The 24,371-nt window shown below is 47.8% G+C and overlaps 2 long non-coding RNA genes across 2 annotated transcripts in view; one reads left to right on the top strand and one right to left on the bottom strand.

Moving 5' to 3' along the window:
• The window catches only part of LOC140214256 (uncharacterized), a 100,859-nt gene that overhangs the window by 13,585 nt on the left and 62,903 nt on the right, over window positions 1–24,371 (bottom strand). The window lies entirely within an intron of this gene.
• LOC140214023 (uncharacterized) lies at window positions 899–20,813 on the top strand. The gene is made up of 3 exons (XR_011890925.1): window positions 899–1,035; window positions 5,640–5,751; window positions 20,617–20,813. It is a non-coding gene; the product is annotated as an uncharacterized lncRNA (long non-coding RNA).

Below are 24,371 nucleotides of genomic sequence, written 5' to 3'. Positions count from 1 at the left end.
CGAAGCTATGATGATTGTGTAATCTGTGCGACGTGTGCGATGACGTTTCTAGATATAGGGAGCGTTTGTTAGTGTGGCGGGCGTACTTTTGAAATAATGACGAAAGGGATATGCCGCGACGATTACTTAGGATGGAGTCATTTCGTCGGACATTTTGAATATTACTATCCAGAAACTAGTGTAGTCCTGAGGATTCGTTCTAAGTCGATGTCTTGCATATACACGGGCTACAATTCGCAATCTGAAACATGTAAATTAAATAAATAAGATGTTAACGTGATTATTCAAATTATTCAATTCGCTGTATTGATTTTTCATAAAAGTAGTGGCCGTCTCATCGAGTAATTTAGATCAGTTGTGCTATGTGCCACAGGCAATTTTTAAAAATTTGGTGCAGCTAAAAAATACCATGTGTAAAAGAAACAATATCCCCGTGTATCCAGAACAGGTATTTAAGAGCAATATTATCGCAGTACCATACCTTACTATTATTTTGCAAGTTCTTCAAATAGAATAAAATAATAGGCATGTCCTCAAACCCGCTCTTTAATATATGCTGTATATGGGAAGCATGGACAATCTCCTAAAAGATGAAAGCGTGCTATAACCCAAACGATTACAGGCAGCCAGTAATAATATCCTCTGAGCCTTACCGGATTGCAATTACACATGAACGCACAAGGATAAAAAAATTTGTGAGTCGACAATGTTTACTATTGCACCATGTAGTCGAAAAAGAATAAAGCTTGTATGCAGGGTATTCCAAAAACGGTAAGACGTTGTACATCAAAAAATTTGAGCAAGAAGGCGCCAATTAACTTATGTTAAACAACGTATCACATTTTTTCTGGTCTGAGCGTAAGTCATGCACCATATACGGTGTTTTGCAGATGTATTCTCCACTTCAGGTTCCATAAAAGAGGAAAACAATAGTAATGCAAAGAGTTTTGATGTTCGTTATTATTATCGGCTTGTATGCTACAATCACTGATTTAGCCATAAGGCACATGTACAACTCACTGCACATCATGCACGGTAAGTGCGTTATTTAATCTGAATTATTTTAATTTCACTTGGTTCAGCGTATTGTATTAGAGGCTGCGCGTTATTTCGAATACGGAAAGTACAGCGATAGCATAACCCTGCAAGACGTATTCAAACAATGGTCGAGAAAAAGCCTGGCGTTTGACATGTGCGACCACATGGGAGCAGAAACAAGCTAGTCTTTTGGTGCACTGAAGTGATAACCATTCCTTTGAATATTTATTCAGAGCAAGGTAAATAGTCACAGCACAGAGACAAACAGCGGTGACCAGTCATCACCGAAGCTTCATGGAAGAATATTTGACTTTGTTCTTGCGCCCAAATTGTTTTTTAACGCATTGTATTAGAACCATCTGCGTATACCAAGATTGAAGTTGCAGGAATAAAGTGTGAATAAAGAGACAAAGACAGCTAGTAAGCGTCATAAGTTCAAATCAAATTTGTGATAAATGAGATCTTCATCATGCCTGCCGGTGGACTGAAGCACTTGCAGCTTGCAAAAATTTGAAGCTGTAGACGCATTTGTCACTTGTGGGTGTCACTTCTAAAGTTACACGTACAAATTGCTAAAAGAGTTGTCTGAGTTTTCAAAATGTTCCTTCGAGCAAGAAATTAAGTTTTCCTGCGACAGCAATTATATGGCCTCTCCAAGCGAATTTAGGTACATAAATGCTATATGCCACGCCTTGCTATATTACATGCGGTATACGTGGGTTATATAGCCACACCATTCGATCACTAAAGCTGCTCATACGTTGTCTTACACTCTTGGCAAAATTATTCCTCAGAATTTTGAGAATGGCAGCCCACCAACAACAGTCATGAAACACCGACAGTGCATGCCTTTTATCTTAAACCTTCTCAGACTTAAATATTCAAAATGTGAAGTAATAACAGTGCCCAAACCTGCAAATGAGTTCATTTTCACGTTTGAGTTCTGTTTATTTTATTGGAACGGCTGTGCACCACCTCCGTAATTCGCCCAGGAAGAGAGCTTTGAAACATACCCGATACGTAAAATTGGTGGCAAAGTCACTAAGAAAGACGCTGGTCTTAATTAACATAACTGAAATTATCCGATGGCGGGATTCAAACAGAGGATCCCTAGCACAACAGCTCATTTTTACTTAGCTTAAGTTTACCTTAGTTCATACTGCCACTACAGCTACGAGTCTTACACTTCGTATAATATTCTAACATGTCGCTGTAGCATTCGTTGCTTCGCCCTTAGGCGAAACTGGTATTTTTTGAAGTCTCGGTGTTAGAAAATAACTGACTGTTTAACATCTGCATTCTACATATTCTCCAAGAGAGAATAGATAATGTTAAAATTATCAAGCGTCATTACGTTTACTACGGAAACGCTTTACGCCGTTATGTCGGCCTTGCCCTTCATGTGCCAAAAACCACACCCGCTCAACTGGGTCATCCTGAGTCTCAGGCGTTCAAGGTTAATTCCACAAACCTGAACAAAAAATTAGCATGCTCTAGCATGTGATGTACAAAATATATGCACAAAGGCAGTGTACTTCAAACTCGAAATTTTATTTCAGGGAATTTTTCGTCACTGGGACATTCCGTGCGACACAGGCACAGACAGTTTTGCATGCGTGGCGCAAACTGAAAATGCTACTCACCTAATACATTTCTCACGTACCGATGCACACAACAGATTACGTAAACGAGTCAAATTGCTGACAGAAACTTGATTTCAAAACTGCAGTCCAATTACACCCTGCTTCAGATTACCTCACAAATACAGTTCAGTACAGCAAAATCAAGATGGGGCTGACAAATGGAGTAGCACACTGTGGTGTAAAGGTTATAAAACGGATAAGTTGCCTCGGAAAGGCTGGCCAACGTTTCGATAGGACCTATCCTCGTCAAAGGCGGCCTCGACATCCTCGGCATGTAAGTTTAAATGGGTTAGTACAGTGACGTCACGTGCGGTTGTTGTCGGTGGCGGCCGATTGTAAAAGGAGAAACTGCAATGAAAATGAGCGCTGTCGACTGACAAGCGTGGCTTCTAAGACGAGGAGACAAGAGCGGGGAAAGAGGGAAGGCGGGGAGAAAAGAAAGAGAAAAAAGGAAAGAAAGAAGGAAAGAGAAAAGGACCAAGAGGAAAGAAAAGAAAAAAATTAAAGAAGAAGAATAACAAGGATATTGCATGAGCTCGCACACTGCATAGTACGAAAATAAGCCGTAGTGCACGCATCACAGTTATGTTTGCGCCATTTAATACAGACTGCTTGATTGAAGCTCTATTTCACATGAATTCCAACAAGGACGTTAAATGGATCCTAATTTCTTTTTCTGAAAAGTTCTCGAAAGGTTCTCAACATATTTCCCAATTTAGCTTGTGGTTCATTGCGAGCCTTCGTTCTCTTAAAATTGAGATTACCAATATATCTGTTTTGTATTTGTCATGCATATCTATCGCTCGGCTGCTGCTGGTTTATATACCACCCAAATTTTCAGGAACACGAGATCCCCACACAGCTGTGCTCTGGGACCTCCTCCATATTTGGTGTGAATGACACTGATTTACCTAATCGAAGAAAATTGAAACTAAGAACTGAAACCTTGAGGAAACTCTCAGGGGAAAGGAAATTGTTTTCTAAAAAAGCGACGAGGTTAAAACGTCCATGGGCATGAGAGGCATGTACCGGTTGCTTTTTGCTGTCAGACGCTTATTCTAACGTTGGTAGAGAAGTAGCTTTGCCATTATCCAGTTGTTTGTAAGGCAGCAATGGCGACGTGATTGAGAAAATGGGCAGGAGCGATAGGTGGCGGGGGGAGGGAAAAAATATTGCCCGATTTGCGAGCGCATGCCAAACTACATTATTGTGCTTTTTGACTAAGCAACCACCGGGTGGTGATACATGGCTTTGGGCGCGCATTTCCTCTTTCGTGGTCGCGTATCTGGCAATACGCCGATTTCTGGCGCGCCTGTTACGGGCTCTAGGAATTGCGATGAGTGCGAAAGATTCTACAACAGCGATGTTCTCCACACGAAAAATAAGTGAATCGTTGCACTTGTTTGACAGTCGCAGATACGTCGTGAAACACAGAAGCACGCAGCAACTTGACAGTGAGTCAGTTTGACCGTGGTTAAATATTCGTGGGCCATTGTGAAAAGATGCTATGCAAAGTTTCAGATTATCCTGATTACCTCAGGCTACCGAACTATTGGCCTACGGTAACGAGGAAAATGTGTTATGGCGAGAGAATTAGAGAATGCTCTGTTTAAAACACAGAAGTAAAACATGAATGAGAAGAAAGGAAACCAAGGACCCTATTTTCATAAGTCACAAGAAGCCAACAAACAAAGGCACCAAGGGCAGCATAGAGAAAATTACTTGTACTTAATAACTGAATTAAGGAAACTATGAATTATTCCAAATGAAAGTGAATGGAAAAACAACTGGTCGCAGGTGCGTTACGAACCCACGTCTTCTCCTTACGCGTGCTATACTCTTACCAGTTGAGCTACTGCGGATCCAGTTTCCCATCCAGGTTCGGGATATTTATGTTTTACTACTAGAACTAACCTTTGGAGTGCTAGACAGCGCCACCCCTCACAAACCTTGGCGGCGGATGTGGCACATCCTTTCTGCCGTAGACCACATGCTTTCTGCCACAGGCATCACGCGCACGGGATCTTTTTGGCTGAAGGCAACTGCTTAATGCTAGTGAACGAGAAGAAAGGAAACCAAGGGCCCGATTTTTACTGGTCATATCATAAGAAGCCAAGAAAGAAAGACACCGGGGACAGCATAGAGAAAACACTTGTGCTTATTACATTACATATCGAATCCAGCAGCATTGACGCCTTTCGGTAGCATGTGTGAGTTTATTAAGCAGTTGCCTTCACCCAAAAAGACAACGTACACGTGACACCTGCGGCAGAAAGGATGTTCCATATCCGCCGTCATCGCTGTGAGTGGTGGCGTTGGCTTACACTTCCAGGGTTAGTTCTAGTAGTAAGAACATAAATACCCCAGAAAGTGGACGGGAAAACGGCGTCGCGGTACCTCAACTGGTTGAGCATGGCTCGCGTAATGCGAAGACGCGTGTTCGTGCCCCGCATGTGGCCAGTTTTCACAAGGAAGCTGTTAAGCGCTAGTTCTCCCCGGATCATGTCCGTGTGTGGCGTAATGCCGGGCCGACCCACGGTCGAGGTGAATCAGGCGTTAAGCACTCCCCATACGTGGGCCAATCCCGAAGTCAGTGCAGTGCCGGGCCGACCCGCGGCCGAGGTGAATCAGGCGTTAAGCACTCCCCATACGTGGACCGATCCCGAGGTCAGTGCAATGCCGGGCCGACCCGCGGCGGAGGCGCAGTTCGCCATCAAGGGGCCCACATACACAGCTTCGCCGGTCATCCTTCTTCACAGAGTGGAAGGGCACTGAGTTCTTTATCGACTTTCCTTTCCATTCTTTATCATTTCCTGAATCGAAATAATGTGCACAAGTAATTTCCTCTAGGCTATCCTTGGTATGTTTGTTTGTAGGACTAATGATAGAGGTAAATGATGCCGGCATTTCAAGCTTCACAAGTAAATCTTACGAGCTTTCTGTTGTTTTCTTGTGCAGGTAAATGCTACTACAAACATGAAACATTCAGTGACGGCCAAGTGAAAGACTTCAACGTAGAATGCGAGAGATGGACGTGTTCTGCGAACACATTTGAGTTCATTGTGGATGGGTAAGCTGTTACTGGAGAACAAATCTTCCAGTGCTGACGTCAGTGCATGGCAAGCTTACATGGAAATAATCCCGCATTATTGCATTTCATGTGTAACCATTAGGAGTAGAATGTTAGACATATGATCTGGCAGGCATCTGCAGCATCTATTCAAGAATGCCTCTGTCTTTCTATACAGCATTAAATTACGTAGGAGCTGAACTGCTTGGAATGCGCGGAGCCTTCTGCGAATGATGACATTAACTTCCTGTAAACATGATAGATGATGTGTAAATCTAGTGAATTGGGTGCTCCTAGCATACAATATTCTCAAGAGAGCAGGCTGCCTCCCCGTTCGCAGTGCCTGTGGGTGTAAGCATTACGAGAGGCCGTATTATGTTACAACATGTTACACATTTTTTCGTTCTTTATGCTTATTTGTCCACATGTTATTCGCTCGCACGGAGCCTCGCCCCTGTTATCTGAAGGATCGACCGCTTGGAGTGATGTAAAGGATATAGGTTAAAATGAACCCTTCGAAATTACGGTGCAGCATACGCTGCATATTTTGTGACAATTTTCTTCTGTTCTTTCCGCCATTCGTCACTGACGCGCGCAGCGCTTTCCCATCGTGCTTCCGTGATTGTTCAGACAGACAGATGATTGTTCGGATACGACAGATGATTACAATAACAAGGAACGGAGTAGCTACCAAATATAACACAACAGATGTGTGATCTACGAGAGAGAAAAATAGTTTAATAAAAGCAGGAAATCAAGATCAAGCCCCTCAATATCCAGGGCTTGCCACTTCAGACGAAGAGATTACGTAAGGAGAAGTATACAGGAGGAAGTCATCACCAAAGAAAGAAAGATCTGCGGGTCCCATGTGCTGTAGGAATCGGTTTAAGCGATGTTTTTATTGGTGCATGTGAAGAACCCTGTTCCTGCTTAGCGATTAGAGGCAAGTAGAGACCACACAAGCCAGTTCGACGTGTTTTCACTGGGAACCACCTCGTCCAGCCTAAACTTGTTGCAATCGATCATGCACATGTCACACAAGACGAGGACGGAAGGACCACGGCCGTATGAAGATGACAATATGACGACGACGCAACGACGACGATAAAATCAAGATGGCATGACGACATTTCCACCACGGTATTGGAATCGCTGCAATAAAGTGACGAGACGGAACAACCACGACGAAATGACAATGCGGCAGTGATGGCGTGACGACCATGGGATCACAACCCTAGAGTGGCGACGACGGTGTGACACGATGACGCGGCAACAATGTTAAGCCAGTGTCGAACTGAAGCCGTTGGTATGACGGCGAAGGCACGAGGACGACGGTGTGACGAAGAAAATGACGGAAGCAACGACGGCATGACGATAATGGCATGAAGATGCTAAAATAATTTCGATAGTATCAAGACGAGGGTGTGACGACAATGGTATGGCGATGACTCTATGACGACAACAACGTTTCAACGACAAAATGACGATGGAACGACCACAGCGGCATGACGACGACAATATGACAGCGACAGCATGACGACCACGGGATGACAACGTTCGACTAACGACGATGGCGTGACGACGGCGTGACAACAACGCGATTCCAATGCTGGAATGAAGCCGATTGTACGACAGCGACGGCCCGAGGACGACGGTGTGACGAATGAAATGACGGAAGGAACGACGGCATGACGATATTTGCATGAATATGCTAAACTAATTTCGATAGTATTATGACGACGGCTGAATGACGATGGCGGCATGACAAGAGTATGGCAATAATGGGCTAACAGCAGCAAAATCAGTGACAAATTGGCCACAATGATACGAGGGCATCTCGCTGACGACGAAATCATGACAATTGCAGGAGGACGCTTGAATTAATGTGATGGATTAGTGATGGCGGAACGACGACAGCGGCTCGAAGTTGGCAGCGTGATGACAACGATATGACAACGAAGTGGCAGAGGACAGATACAGAGTGAAGACGGCAGAAAGATGAAGATGACACGACAACGAAGTAATGATCCCGGTGGCATGGAAGCGACGAAATGACGGCGATGGTGTGACAACGATGGTGTGTTGGTGTTGGAGCTCAAGTCCACCTCGTTTGGCACTCTGTCTGTTGTTTGTTAGCCCTCTGTCCGGTACCTGCCAATCGCGCAAGACTGTAGCAACGAATGGTCAACGAATGTCTATGAGACTTGACTGGTGTAACAATTACGGCAGAGACTTCGTTGTTCAGACTGCATCCCCACTACTGGGTGATCAGCAACAGCTAGCTGTTTACCAGATGGAAGGTGTACATGGGCGCATGGTGGAAAATCGGAGAGTTAGATAAACATGAGTTGAGCGGCAGAGAGGCTAAATTAACGAGATTAATTGTCTAGTTGGATAGTCTGCACAGGGGGATGTGGTAACAGCATAAAAGATGAAGAATTGGAGAGACAAAAGGGAAGGAAACACAGGGAGATTAGCCAGTGTAATTACCGGCTGACTACCCTGTGCCGGGGAAAGGGTTAGAAAGAATAAAGGTGAAGTAAGACACAAATAAGAAAATAAAGTGAGAAAAATTCCCGCATTAATGCTATGCTACACGCTACAACTTTCAAAGTCTTTCGCAAAATCCACAAGCCCTCAAGAACTTGAACAGAGCCTTAAAGGCCAACTGCAACGAAATTTTAAGACCTCGTAACAAGCCCAGTTCCAGGTAATTTAGGCATGGAGCAGCCTCTGTGCAAAATCTTACGCTTGAAATACAGGTCAATGCGTCACAAAGAGCTCTCAAAAATCGATGTTTTTCATACCGAAACTGAAAAACACGCCGCCGTTATCGCTCGATGGAAGTGACGTACAGTGAAGAACGTGGAAAACCAGCGCCTGTGCTGTCTGCTTTCCCAAGGCCTCCTCCAGAGAAGGCTATGGCGTTCCTTACTTGTATTCCGCTCCGTTGTATCAGCGAACACGTCCCGCACGTCTGCTAGCCACAGAGTTTGTGCACTTTGTTAGCTGATGCGTGCGCTGTGACAACGCCGTTGCGAGCCCGCGGTATTATTTTAATGCGAAGTATTCTCCGAGTCCAGCCGGTTTTCCTATCTGGTCGTCTACGTTCAGCAGCAGGACCTCGATGCGTTCTGCCTCCGCTCGAAGAAGAGCGCATTGGGGTGGCTCCGCTAAAGGTGCGGTATTGTCTGGCTTAACGCGAACGCGATCCACGCGTGGCGCAGTTACGCCTAATTCGGCGTAAATCGGACGGTCTACAATCTGGTGTGGCTGGCGCGGGAATAGAACATGTCCTATCGCACACCGGAGCTGCTCAAAAAGGGTGCATCGCGCGCTAGCTTGGCTGACCAGTATCATGCTGTTCGGTTTCACTGAAGCGAGCGCGTTGCGTTTGCTCCTTCGACAAACAAAGCGCTCGCTCGCCACGCACTTGTCCGCTAGCGCTGCGGCAAAAACTGATCGCCGCGCTGCTGCGGGTCACGTTTAAAACACAGGGTACAATTTTAGCGATCTTAGCGTCTCCGGCATGACGCACCCGACTTCACCGGCCGCTGCCTGGCACGCTGGAAGCGTCAGACTGGTCGACCGATCATACAACTACCTCCATCTGTAGCAGAGCATGTTACGTAGCCAATGATTGGCACGGCCGCGCTAGACGGGTTCTGTGCTTTTGTGTGCGTAAACTCCCGGCCAGACAAGCAGGACTGCGGCCGTGATAAAGCGTAGCCTATCTCGCTCTGGCGGCATTTCATTCCTGCATGGCTTGCCGCCGCATCTATGCCATGGCCGCCGCGTCACGTTCTGATTCGTGACAAATGCAGCATGCGGTTTGTGCTCGTTTCTGGCGCTGTGTCAGAAAGGATTTCGGTCGTCTCCTTCGACCCGTACGATGAAGAGACGCACAAAATATCTTGAAGATGATGCACTACCGGAAATGATCGCTCCATAATATCGCCCTTGAACACAGCTTACCTTTGAACGTTACCTTTGGCTTTCGTGCGCCCTCGCGGCATGCAGTACTTATAGTCAATAAGAGAACGCGTTTCCCAAGCAGATCTTGATGGGTACGTGATTGTGCTATTGAAATGTAGCTTGTACAGCTTCGTCTACTACATTTTACGTGCTTTATGCGCGGTGGCTGGTTCACGTCGCACTTGCCTGATGCTCCGCGGTGCACGCTATGGCTATGAAAACTTGGACAGGAGAGATGTGTTCGGCCTTCCTCAGCGTTGCGTAGTGCACAGCCGTTGCTCGTGTTCGAGTACGTGTTCGAGCACCCGACGGCCACGCAACGCATCGACATTCTTGCAACCGCTCAAATCACGAGCGCAACGGGGAGAACGCACGCCGAGAGAGACGCCCGTCAACCCGCAAGTGATGAGCAAGCAATGCGCCTGGCTGCCTAGGCGCAACATGGCGCGACTGAGAGATCAACAGTTGCGTGCGGTTCTTCAATATTCGCCATATCCGCATCGCTACCGCTTTGCCGCTAGGTAGACGCGTCGTCTGCATAGGCGCTATTTAACAGCTGGTAATAACAACATATTAGGCAGTTGCCAGGCCTGCGCGGTTTTGCCAAGATTGCTTTGAGAGTATACGCTCGGCATTTATAGATAATTTAGCCCAAGTGAAATTTTATTGCAGTTTGCCTTTAAGGTCTTGAGTGCCGAAACCCGTCTGGACCAGTATCCTAAACTTTTTCATTTGTGAAGGGGCGATCTTATATTTTTTCGAGCTTGGTCGCGAGCACTTTTCATGCCACATTGTAGCGAGGCAGTCACAGAGGAGGTGCTTGATCGTCTCCTCGCAGCCACAGTTTTCGCGTTCGTGACTGCCACGACGAGCCACAAGCGGCACAGAAGTGTTGCTTTCTGCTCATGGTAACCTTGGTTACATTAAATGCAACAACACTCATGTACTTATATTTAGGTGCACGTTTAAAAAAGCCGAGGTGGTCAGAGCAATTCTGAGAGCTCTCCACTACAGCGGCTTGCACATCCCCAGTGTTACTTTCGGACGTTAAACGTCATGAATCTATCAATCAATAGATGTCTTGGAAATGGAAACGTTGGTACTTGGTTCGTCACTATTTTTGTTCTTGCCTCCATGCTTTACCACTCAGTGGGAGCAGAGGTACTACTCCTGAGTATTTCAGTTTAGTACAACATTACGATGTGCATAATGAAGTAAACGTGCTTGGCAGATAGCCCAATATTGCGCATAGATTGATTGGTTCTAAGCACGCAACACGTCTAAGTGACGCGTTCGGTATGGCAGATGTCATAATCTAAGGCTCCAGATTAATTTGGGATGTTTACGTGCATCAAAATCTCAGTTCACAAAATGTTTCTCACTTGTCCAGTATGAAAGCGCTGCCGAAGGCGCCTAGTCGTGAAGATTGAGACTTTATTCTCAGAAGGAGGATGCAATAGCTAGAAAGTATAGCGACATATTTTCAATCTTTCCGTCCGGGTAAAAAAAAGGGGTCACCACAGGGTCCGTTTTTTTTTTTTTTTTTGTTAGTCACGACTCACAAACCCATCAAGTCAGCAGATATTGGAGCCAAGGAAAGCACATTGGAAATATTTGTGGTCTTAAAGGTACACTAGAGGTTAATATTAAGTCAACGTCGACTGCTGAAATACCATCCTAGAAATCTCGAAACGCTTGTTTCATGCGAAGAAGAGACTTACTTTAAGAGAAAATGCGTTCTGAAGCGTCCGCGTACCTCTAGCGCAGTTCAAATCGCCCGCCCTCCGATCGAGGAGTGGTGACGTCATGGTCTCATAGTGACGTTGCGCCGTCGGTGAGTAAAACAGCGCCTGCAGACGGCGCTACGGCTTTTCTGCGCAAAACGCAAACGCGTGGCCAGAAACAGAGCGGAGACAGAGCCGACAACAGCGCGAAAGTGGAGCTATGGTGGCTAGAGGAAGGGAAAGCGCGCGACGATAGGCTGGTTCTTTATTTTGTGACGCCAACTTTGACACTCGTTGCAATGGACGACCCTGACAACGACACATTCGCTCGCGATGCTGGGCTCGACTTCAGCGACTGAATCACTGATGAACGTGACCTGCTGCTGAGGACTCGCGCTGCCGGCGTCGTTGCGTACCACTGCGACGGCAACTGCATGTCATGGCTGTACATATTCGCAAATTTGTAGATTTTCCTACGTGAAAACTAAATGTCTTCGACCTGCAGTTGTTCTTGCGCTTCGGAGAATCCAGGCAAGAGCGACGGAACAGCGCTACAGGAAAGCATTGCTTTGAAAGGCACCCCACACGACGTCAGTGAATCGGCGTTGAACTCGTAATCTTCTGGACGAAACTGCAGCGAGCACACCATGCGATTTTTCAGCGCTTTGCCAAGGCGCTGTGGCAGAGGTACGGCACTTAACCATTTCGAACGGAGAGGTTCACTCGTTGGCACACAGTGATAAGCAACGTTGGATTCACCGCTTACACTCACATGCTTACGTGATCTAAACCGAGAAGTGTTAACTGGCGCCGCTCATGGCCGTGGAGGAGGATATGGAACATCCATTTGACCGATGGCGTCACGTATTACGTGAATGAATAAGGAGCAGGCAGCTCATCAATAAACCTTCCTGTGCTACCTGAAGGCATCAAACGTGCCGCACTCGAGAATTTCGTTATGCAGTTAACTAGAAGAAGGGGAAATTTAATTAAAACGAGCAGAATATTTATAGTATAAGCCATAGAATTACTGATAATTTGCATATGTGTGAAGACATAAGCACGCACATAGCCAACTATTCAGTAATTATTGTTTCACGCTCAACCTTTCTTTTTAAATACTGTATTTGGACCTAAACTGCGTTGCAGTCATGTATGTTGTGCCGTTGCGGAAATAATGAATGGATCACATGTAACGTTGTATTTACAAGTTATTCGCAAGCAAGGCAACATCAAACTAGATCAAACAAGATCGCTGGCGAAACCTATTCCAGCTTGATAGGTCAAATTGTCTTCTTTTTTCTTTAGCGCCACTCTTCGTGGCTGTGTGCTTACGTTGACAATCAACCTCGATGTTTTCTCCATATTCCTTATCCTCTTTTTCCAAGAAGAAATTTTGAAAAAAATGGCAACACGGCGACTTGATCGAGCAGTTTGTCATTTTTCCGTTTTGTTCGCCCTTGTGCCAATGAACATTGTTTATAGCCATCGTACAGCACAAGAAGGTGTGCAGAATCTGCGTAATCTCGTGGGTTTGGAGAGGCAGGTGAAATGTTTCGCAAACACTGAGATGTATCGATGCGGAGTGTTTGCTCCGGTGTGCTCGGTCTGAATGAGAAGGGGAAGCAGCGCGGCCTGTTCATCCCGAAGCATAACGCAGACGCTATGGGGACACTGTCCGAGCCAGAGTATTTGTAGCCATTGTCTAGCTTTCTGCCGAAGTCAGACCTTGTCGAATGCAAAGATATCGGCGCATTTCTGCACACACAGAGAACCTCTACGAACCAAGCCCACTGTAGAGCAGACTATGTAGAATTTGGAGTTCTGCGTCAATAAATGAACTCGCTGTTTCTGGCTCTCGTCTGCGTGTATCAGGTATTGATGGTGTAAAGTCTTTCGCATGTTATAGCAGAAAAACCTGTTCACGAAAATGGGCACACCTGTCTAGAGGCTCACCCAATGACAATTTTTACAGTGAGCAAGTCGGAAACGGCTAAACACTATGCCTAGTTTTCACAAAGGCGAAGATTCCGAAAATTTTTCCTGGAGCAGTAAAATCTATCATCACACTGTTAGCCTTATGCCTACATAATTTTATCAATGTCAGTGACGCTGTAAACTTAAACGCATTGTTACGCATGCAGGTAGTTTAGTTTCGTATTTGTTTAATTATGTTCATTTGCCTTTGCTTCGGAACTTGAAGGTAATAACATTAAAACGGGACCAACGCAGACACGTGTATAGACGAACACGGCGCTTACATAATTACCTCTTACATTATATATATATATATATATATATACGTCTGCAGGAAAATTTAGTGCCATCATGAAGGTACACAAACGCCGACGTTCAAGTGCAAAGTGGAGTGCAAAGGTCATTCATTCGGAAAGGTGACACGAGATTGCGCTACTTGCATTGATACGGAAGTAGCAGTAGGCCTGGCCATCAAATGCTGTTGAGATATTTTTTTACATAAAGCAAGGGTAACCATGAACATTGTATAAGTGCGCGTACATAGACGGGAAGTATAGAACAATTCCAGAATAACAAAGAGTCGCAATAGCCAGTAAGTGGTAGCACATCAGCAAACGATAAATATCCATGCGGCAAATACGCATCCTTTGGTTCTAGATTTCTCTTTAAATCTTCCTTGGTTATTTAAATATCAATCAGCGATTATATAAGTACACTTCGATCATGGAGCTTGATCGTGGAAGTCTACGCCACAAGACGCCTGCATTGAAAATTTCCCTCGACCCTGACGACTAAAAGACGTTTCTCGCTACGGCACACTTTCTAGAGATGAGGGTGAACTTGCTGCACCATAATCATTCACGCAGTCTGTGTTCTTCATTATGAAAGTGAAGTGTTCTGTGTCTCTTTTCCCGGCTTTCCGGGCGTTGCTGCTGCTGATGTGGCCTTGCTGGCGCCCGCCGCTCGGTTTCTTGCAACACCACCAGATGGCGCTCGCCTCCGTGCATCCCGGCCGGCGCATCCGTGCATCCCCGCATCCCGGCCCAGCCGGGGAAGACGTCGAGGACTGGATTAGCCTGTACGAGCACGTCAGCCGCAATAACCAGTGGGATCCTACTATCATGCTCGCCAACGTAGTCTTTTACCTCGGTGGCACACCTCGAGTTTGGTATCGGACGCACGAAGATGAGCTTACCAGTTGGGATTCGCTTAAGCAAAAGCTCCGAGACTTGTTCGGCAACCCCTACGGTCACCAACTTGCCGCGCAGAAGGCGCTTTCCGGTCGTGTGCAGACGTCAACGGAGCCCTACGTCACGTACATTCAGGACGTCTTGGCTCTGTGCCGCAAAGTTGACGCACACTTGACTGAGTCCGACAAGGTCTCCCACATCCTTAAAGGCATTGCCGATGACGCCTTCAACTTGCTCGTATTTAACAACGTGGCGACGGTGGATGCAGTTATAAAAGAGTGCCGCCGCCTGGAACTCGCTAAAAGCCGACGTATCGACCAACAGTTTGCCCGTCTGCCCAACACCCCAGCGACGTCTTCCTGTGCCGACGCTCCTCGTCCCAACTACACTGGCGATGTTACCAGGATTGTCCGGCGTGAGATCGAGGCCGCCTATCCGGCTGCCTTCGACTCCAGCCCCTCCAATGCACCTGCAGTCACTGTTTCCCTGATCCGCCAGGAGTTCGCCAACATGGGTATTCACACCATCTGCTCGGTCCATCGCCCTGATACCCACCCGGCTTCTTCGATTCCGCCCCGTCCCGCACCTTCTTACCCACCACGTTTCCGCAAACCCTCTGAACGGCGCACTGCAGACGACAAGCCAATTTGTTTTCACTGCCATCGAATTGGGCACATTTCTCGGCACTGTCGCAGTCGCCGGAGTTCCCCGAACCAGTCTACATATACTGCCTACTCTCGCCCCCCAGGTGGCCTTTCTCGTCCCTATGCTGCCCGCTCAGATAATGCCGCCACCGATTTTCCTGCGCCGAACCGCCCCTATTCTCGTTCGCCTTCGCCCCAACGACGACAATCTCGCTCCCCCCAACCCCGTCGCTCCTATTCGCCGACTCTTCGGACGCCGCTCCCAGCCGGAAAACTAGACGATGCAGCGCCTCGAGGTGACGCTGCATTGCTCCCTACGCCGCCAAATCCTCTCCTGACGTTGCCCACTCATCTGAACCTTCTTGACGTGCAAGTCGACGGTGTTCCTGTATCTGCTCTCACAGACACTGGGGCGCATTTGTCGTTAATGAGCGCTGACCTTCGTAACCGGCTGAGGAAAATAATCACGCCCGCCACGACGCCTGTTGTCCGTGTCTACGATGGCGGAACAGCCCCTGTAATTGGTATGTGTGCCGCCCGCGTCTCCTTCGCCGATCGCTCCACTACCGTGCTATTCACAGTCATCGCTCACTGTCCCTACGACATCATCCTCGGCTTAGGCTTCCTCTCCGCACATTCTGCTCTCATCGATTGCTCCGCCAGTACTCTCCGCCTCGACCTGCCTGTTCTGGATCCCACTGAACAACACCCTACTCGCCTCAGTTCCGTCGACTTCGTTCGCTTGCCACCTTCGACACTGACTTACGTTGACTTCGTGCCATCCCCTCCAGTCCCCGACGGTCACTAAATCGCGGCTCCTATGCAAGACGTCCTCGTTACACACGGGATCACAGTACCTCATACAGTTTTATCTATTACGGCGAATTGCGTCTTCCTGCCAGTGGCCAATTTTGGCTTGACGACACAAGTGCTGCCACGCGGGATGTCTCTGGCCCAACTTTGCTCATTCGAGGATCACTCTGTAGCATCGATTTCAGTAGACGACAGTTCAGCCGATCCTCCTCTACCATCGCAGTCGGCAACTTGTACCATCGCCAACTTACAGAAAATGATTGCACCCGACATACCGTCCGAGCACGCTCGTGCGCTCTACCGCGTTCTGATTTCCTACCAAGATATTTTTGATCGTCCTTTGGCCCAAACAACAGCTGTTAAAGATCGCATTAATACCGGCAATGCCCCTCCTATTCATCGCCGCCCGTATCGAGTATCACCGGCTGGGCGTCAAGTTATTCACACCGAAGTTCGCAAAATGCTTGCCAAGAACATTATTGAACCGTCATGTAGTCCATGGGCATCACGCGTTGTGCTGGTAAAAAAGAAGGATGGCTCATGGCACTTTTGCGTGGATTATCGGCACCTTAACAGGGTTACCAAAAAGGACGCGAATCCCCTACCTCGGATTGATGACGCCCTTGACTGCCTCCACGGTGCTCGCTATTTCTCCTCTATTGACCTTCGCTCCGGCTATTGGCAGATTGCCGTGGACGATCTCGACCGCGCGAAGACTGCCTTTGTAACACCCGACGGTCTTTATCAATTCAAAGTGATGCCGTTCGGTTTATGTAACGCTCCTGCCACTTTTGAACGCATGATGGACTCCCTTCTTCACGGTTTCAAATGGTCCGCGTGCCTGTGCTACTTGGACGACGTTATAGTATTCTCCCCAACATTCGCTACGCACCTCGAGCGCCTCTCAGCAGTCCTGGACGTTTTTCGGCGAGCCGGTCTGCAACTCAACGCATCGAAGTGCCAATTCGGCCGTCGCCAGATTACCGTCCTTGGACGTCTCGTTGACGCGAACGGAGCGCAACCGGACCCAGGCAACATCCATGCTGTTACGCACTTCCCTGTTTCAAAGTGTGTCAAGGATGTGCGCAGCTTCATCGGCCTTTGCTCGTACTTCCGCCGTTTAGTGAAAAATTTCGCGGCCATAGCACGACCACTAACCGAGCTTTTAAAAAAAGACGCCCCTTTCCAGTGGGGCGATAACGAGGCCTCTGCATTCTCGCTTCTAATCGACCTTCTCACAACGCCTCCCGTTCTGGCCCATTTCGATCCTTCTGCGCCTACCGAAGTCCGTACTGATGCCAGCGGTCACAGAATTGGCGCAGTACTGGCACAACGCCAGCGTGGCCACGACCGTGTTATCGCTTACGCCAGCAGGCTCCTCTCGCCCGCGGAGCGCAACTATTCCATCACTGAGCCTGAGTGTCTGGCCCTAGTTTGGGCGGTTGCGAAGTTCCGCCCATACTTATATGGCCGACCCTTTTCCGTTGTCACAGACCATCACGCGCTTTGCTGGTTATGCTCATTGAAACACCCTACAGGAAGACTTGGTCGCTGGGCCTTACGCCTCCAAGAATATTCGTTCTCTGTCACCTACAAATCTGGCCGACTACACAAGGACGCTGACTGCTTGTCTCGCTACCCGGTAGACGAGCCTGACGACGCCGACAGTAGTACCGCCGACGGCATTTTCTCTGTGTCTGCCTTCCCTAACATCGCCGATGAGCAGTACCGAGACCTATCGCTGCGAGTACTCATCGAGCGTCTGCGCTCTACACCTACCAACGCATCCGTTCGCCGGTATGTCCTCCAGGGCGGCATTCTGTACCGAAGGAACTTCCTCCCTGATGGCCCTGATCTTCTTCTTGTCGTGCCAAAACATCTACGACAGACTGTGCTCATTGAGATGCATGACGCACCCACTGCAGGACATCTTGGGGTAACCCGCACGTACGACCGCGTCCGCCGCCGCTTCTATTGGCCTGGTCTCGCTCGCTCCGTCCGACGCTATGTTGCTGCCTGTGATCCCTGCCAGCGTCGGAAAACACCTCAGGTGCTACCTTCCGGTAATCTCCAGCCGATCACCGTCCCTGTAAAACCGTTCTTTCGCGTTGGATTAGACCTCCTCGGTCCCTTTCCCACGTCATCCTCTGGGAACAAATGGGTAGCCGTCGCGACTGATTACGCCACCCGATACGCTATCACGCGGGCTCTCCCTACCAGTTGCGCCACTGACGTCGCGGACTTTCTCTTGCGTGTCATTATCTTAGTGCATGGCGCCCCGCGACAGCTGCTAACTGACCGGGGTCGTAACTTCCTCTCGAAAGTTATCGCCGACATTGTGCGTTCCTGCTCTATTCAACACAAACTGACTACCTCATACCATCCTCAAACCAATGGCCTGACAGAGCGGTTAAACTGTACTCTTACCGACATGCTGTCCAAGTACGTTTGGAAGGACCACCACGACTGGGACGTTGCCCTTCCTTACGTCACATTTGCTTATAATTCTTCCCGGCACGACACCGCCGGATTTTCTCCATTTTATCTACTCTACGGTCGCGAACCGACCTTGCCCCTTGACACGGTACTTCCTCCTGCTGCGACCTCAACAACCGAGTATGCGCGCGACGCCATCGCCCTCGCCGACCATGCACGCCAGCTTGCCCGTGCTCGACTGACGGACTCGCAAACCACGCAGCAGCGTCAGTACAACGCCCGCCACCGTGACGTACAGTTTTCGCCTGGTGCACTCGTGCTCCTTTGGTCGCCCTCTCGTCACGTCGGACTTTCAGAAAAGCTCCTTTCGCGATACACAGGGCCCTACCGCGTGCTGCGCCAGGTGACGCCTGTGCCGTACGAAATTGCTCCTGTGAGCTCAACCTCGTCATCTACTCTGGCATCTAGTGATGTCGTGCACGTCAGTAGGCTCAAGACCTACTACACTGCTTCAGAGTCCGGCCTTTAGTCGCTCCGGGACGGCGCTTTTGCCTCCGGGGGTAGTGCTACGGGATAGTATTTCCAATGACGAAGAGCCGAACAGTAAGAAGACGACGACGACGATTGGAAGCTAGCGCGGGCTCTTGCCTCTTGGCCAACTGCGGCGTATTGCCTTGTAAATATACTTGTAAATAGCTTTTCGTCGGTGTCTTCCTACGTAACAATATTGCCGGTTTTGTCTCTTAACGCATACATCTGATTCTTGCCTATTCCTAGTTTCTTCTTCACTGCGTTTAGGTTTCCTCCGCTCCTGAGAGCATGCTCAATTCTAACCATATTGTACTTCTTTATGTCAGCTATCTTACGCTTGTTGATTAACTTGGAAAGTTCTGCCAGTTCTATTCTAGCTGTTGGGTTAGAGGCTTTCATACGTTGGCATTTCTTAATCAGATCTTTCGTCTCCTGCGATAGCATACCGCTATCCTGTCTAACGAAGTTACCACCGACTTTTATTGAATATTGCAATATATTGCCGGGGGACTAATGAGGGGGGGGAGGGGAATTACGCGAAAAAAACGCAATGTGATTAGGAGGTACGTCATAATGGTGGACTTTCGGAATTATTTTGACCACCTGGGGCTCTTGAGAGTGCACCTAAATTCAAAACGCGAGCTTTCTTTTTTTTTTTTTTTTGCTTTTGGCCTACATTAAAATGAAACGCCGAGGCCGGGACGTAATCCGCGACCTAAACGTTACCAGCTCAATGCCAAATTCACTACGTTACCTCGCCGGTTTACATACCCGCGATGACCGAGAACATTTGCTTTAGACAACGAATGCACGATCCAGCTGAAACGTCTGAGTGTTGTAAAACGAGACAAGTAGGCTGAACCAGCGCTGGTTCAGTGCATGTCCAGTCTACTTGTATTTTGATTTGTGCTTCTTTATTAATTTTGCGCGGCAAGCATGAATGCGAGCCCCTTGGCGGGTATCGCTATCGCCGTTGTTTACGCCTCGCTTACTTGCGCTTCTTGCTTTCTGCATTGCGGTTCATGAAAGGGACGAGAGAGAGCGTAGGTGCGGCAGAAGAGGAGGAGAGCAGTGAGAGAAGCACATGTGTGGAGGAAGAGTAGTGGAAGAGAGCGAACAGTGGAGAGAACGCAGGTGCGGTGGAAGTGGAGATAAGAGGAGGGGGGGGGGGGGGGGGCTGCTGGAGCCCGATACCTAACTGACAGCAGTTCGAGCATGCAGACATTCAGCCGTGCTCCAATTCGAGCTGCAGAAGTTTGTCTCTTCCTCACTTCGACCCCCTCCCCCCACCACCCCTCGAGCGCTCTGCCGCTTGATGGATAGTCAACCAGAATATTGCGCTCACTGGGCGTTGCTATTAAGTGGGGTGCTGTGGTGACCCCAAGATGTACTCTGTCGAGGTATCGTTTGTCACTGTGATTCGTAGCGAGATTGCCACTTCGTGTGGCTAGTGATGTACAATAAGGTTTTGTGATGACAGATGGGAGGGAAATGCGGCAGGCGACACAGAAAAGCTATCGCTGACTATCAGCGTCAACAGTTCCTGCCGGACCTTTTTATTTTTGTCCTATTCAGGTGTCCACCAGCACCGGACATGGATGTCCGTTACAGAGGAAGCAGACCCTTTTGGCCCGATTGTTGCAATGACACGTTTAATGATAACCTTCGAGAAGAGGAGTACTACGAGGATTATTAGAGCAAATAATACGAGCACTCGTAACACCCTTCAAGTGACCGGGAGCATTCATGATTTTACAGCCTAAATGTCAATAAACAAGATCACTTTCACATGCCAGTTATAACCAAGGTCAACAGCTCTGTTCTGGTGGATCTACACCATACTATGAGACATTCTGAATATGTCGCCTCACATAAGTGGTGGTCGAACCGTCGCATGCATTTCTAATAAAGGCGGAACCGCATGGCGCGATTTCAGGCGCGATTTCAGGCGCGATATACGCGCGGATGGTGGGACGCGCGCGTCATTTTGACGCGTGCCCAGCGTGATCCGTCACGAAATCGCGCCGCCGCGTGCTGCTGCTCGGAGTAGAAAAAAGAATGCGTCGCGCGGTGCGTCCGCCAATCAGAGTTCAGGTAAGTCACGTGGCATTTTGGTTTTTGGTTTTGCCACATTACAATACAATTACAATAAACACTGTCCTCGGGTAATTAGACAGCGACATTTTTTTCCAAAGTGTGTTTATCAAGCTTCATTCCAAACAGCAAGATTGTAGAATTGTGTGCGAAACTGCGACTATGTACCTTCCGCATCATGGTTGCACGTGTTTCCGACGCGCGCGCCAGTTCTGCGGAGAAAAAAATGCGCAAAGAGCAGGGCCATCTGGTGGCAAAACCAAAAAACAAAAATGCCACGTGACCAAAGACCACGTGACTTACCTGAACTCTTATTGGCGGACGTGCCGCGCGACGTGTTTTTTTCTCCTCCTAGCAGCAGCACGCGGCGGCGCCATTTCGCGATAGATCATGCTGGGCACGCGTCAAAATGACGCGTGCGCCCCACCATCTACGCATCAATCGCGCCTGAAATCGCGCTGTGCGGTTCCGCCTTTAAACTTCGTAAAGTAGTGCCACGCTTTTGAAGAATGCCGCCTCTCCTCGCGCGCTCTGGCCGAGGCCGACGCCGCGTCGCTATTAGCATCACGTGGGCCCTCGCGCCGTGCATCAGCGCCATTTTTGCTCTAGAAGCGTCTATGGAGTGGCGAGGAGCGCATGTTGGCGCCGTTGCTACACTCGAGCAGTGTAGGCGGCGCTACGGTCGAGGAGGAAGCGTGAAAGAGAGGAGAAACGAGGAGGAGAGTGTCGCTATATTACGAAGTTTAAGGGGCTTTACGCATCTCGACGGAACCTCTTTGTCATTGTTTTGCCTCGGCAGAACTGGCGCGCGCGTCGAAGGAAACCATAGAGTTAGTAGAACAACTCTAGAGGAAAAGCTGGGCCAGAAAAGTGGGAACCTCTAGGGCGCCGCCCTGTTGCTACTGGTCAATGTGGCCAGCGCAATTACTATTGAAAGAGCTGAAAACAAGTACAGGTCACCTTATGCTTTGTCATCTAAAAACGCATACCTGATGGCTTTATGAAGGTGGTGCGTTAATATTAAGTTTACACAAAGCGATCGATAAGTCCGTGACTTATGTAAATCACGATGTACGCATTCATGCAATAAAGGATGACGCGAATTTCGGTTTCGAATCTGTTTTTTGGATGCGTAGTAGTTTCGTACAGTTTAGGTTTGACATGCGATCGCGCGTCGACATCGGACGCTATGGCCACTATGGCACACTCGTGCCTTATGTGCCACCGAAGCCCCGAAGTGCTCTGGCATATACCTTCACATGTAAGTAAACGAATGTATCGCCTTGTTGAGAATATCACGCGAGTAGGCAGCTCTTGTGGTGCATCACAATCGTTTGAGAAGCGTCACAGTAGAGCATTTTTCTACATGCGGAGCGGTGTTTTTATTTGCAGGTTTCCATTCAGTAGTAATTTGCTGGACAGGCGGACCAGCGCACCGGAATTGTACTGGCGAAGCCACAAGCAACTCAAAGAATCTGTTTAATTGTTGCACTTTGAACAATCATGCTTTTACAAAGGCCACAGCAGAAAAACAGCCTGATGCCGAGTATTTCTGTGCCACGAAGTAATCAAGAGGCGAGTGCCTAATGCGGACGAAATCGAGTGCATCGAGACTTAGAACGACAGAAATCTGAGCTAGTTGGTAAGGATTCATTATGCAAAACAGAGGTGAGGCGTGCAGACAGGACACAAAAGTAGAGAAGTGGGCAGCGCTCGGGCTGTTTTCTTGTAAATGCTCTACTCTTGTGTCCTGTCTGCACGCCTCACCTCCGTTTTGCATAACGAGTGCATCAACCCACATTTTAATAGCGTAGGCGTTTTATTAACTGTGCAATATTTTCAACACTTCCTTGCATGCCATTTCATGTGGAATATCTTTTCTGGTCACAAATTTGTGCAGCGAATCTATTTGCATGATCGACTCCGGGCCTGTGGGACCGTTCACTTGCACTTGATGCCGAGTCTTTTACATGTATCTATAAACTGCAGATATGCACATGAGATCCCTGCGAGCATTTTCAAATTTCAATTATTTTAGACAACAGGCACATATGCAATACTGACATAATCTCAAATACTACTATGCGGCTGGGACACATTTTGTTGACCATACTCTCAGGTAAAATAAGTAGATCATGTGGACAGCTCCAGCTCATTTTCCTTAAATCGGTGTGTACAAGGGGTACGCAAAAAGAATTTTTTTCTCGCACTACGATTATTTTGCTGTATAAACAAGAGAACCCACCACATTAGTGTAAAGTATCATGTACATCACACTAATATGTGTTCTAATTTAGCAAGTGAGATGAGTTACTTAATTGTATGGCTCATTCAGCCATATCACGCTGCAAGCTGCATTCATCAATCTTCAATTGGATTTTGCAAATGCTTAACGAAACATGTTTCCCTTTTATGCAGATATGCAATGGCAAGCCCTTCCGTGTGTTCCAAAAGTAAAATTTAAGCTCTAAATTAAAGAAGACATTTCTAGTCAGAAACAAGCAAAAATGGTGAAAGCAGAGTATCAGAAGCCCAAGGTACAGAAATTATTAGAAGTGTCGAATGATTTTAAGGAAAGAGTCGTATTTGAAAATGCAAGACTCTTTAGTGTCAAGCAAGTCAATATAGCTAGAATACTCTGCAAAATTATGCGACTGAGGGGATGTCAAACAATGGGTCAGGAAATGCGTTGTTTTTCTGCAAAACAAAAGCTGATTGCCTTTACATAAGTCACTTTAGCATCATGAGACTTCTGCTTGATAAATTCAGAAATAAACCAAAAAACAAGACACGCAAATATAAAAAAAAACAATTTAATGATGCTCTCTCCACACCGGGATCACATCTAATATGGACATATCAGACGCCTTGTGAAACACTAAAGGAAAAAATTCAGTTTCGAGCTATGGCACTTGCCGCATAGATGTGGGGGGCCTTGCACTAATAGTGATAGTTACCACTGCATTTAAAAATTGAAAGCCTTCATGCAGACAAGGATGATCCTTTATATTTTTGGCTACCACTTCAAATGCCCCACTGCCCCTTGGGTGCCCTGGAGTTCCTGCGCCGCCTGCTTTATTATAATCTCAGGTGCTCTCCTGAGACTTCCGTTTGTCGGTTGCATGTGCCCTACAGCTAGATCAGTACTTATAATAATAAAAGAACCCGATCTAGCGTCGCGACGATAGATCGCGAAAGCGGCTTTTGCAACATACCGCGCCCGTGCGAAGAGAATT

This window comes from Dermacentor andersoni, chromosome 11 (genome assembly GCF_023375885.2).
Source record: "Dermacentor andersoni chromosome 11, qqDerAnde1_hic_scaffold, whole genome shotgun sequence".
Taxonomy (NCBI): domain Eukaryota; kingdom Metazoa; phylum Arthropoda; class Arachnida; order Ixodida; family Ixodidae; genus Dermacentor; species Dermacentor andersoni.
Note: the sequence above shows the minus strand (reverse complement) of the source record. Positions and strands in the feature narration are given on the sequence as shown.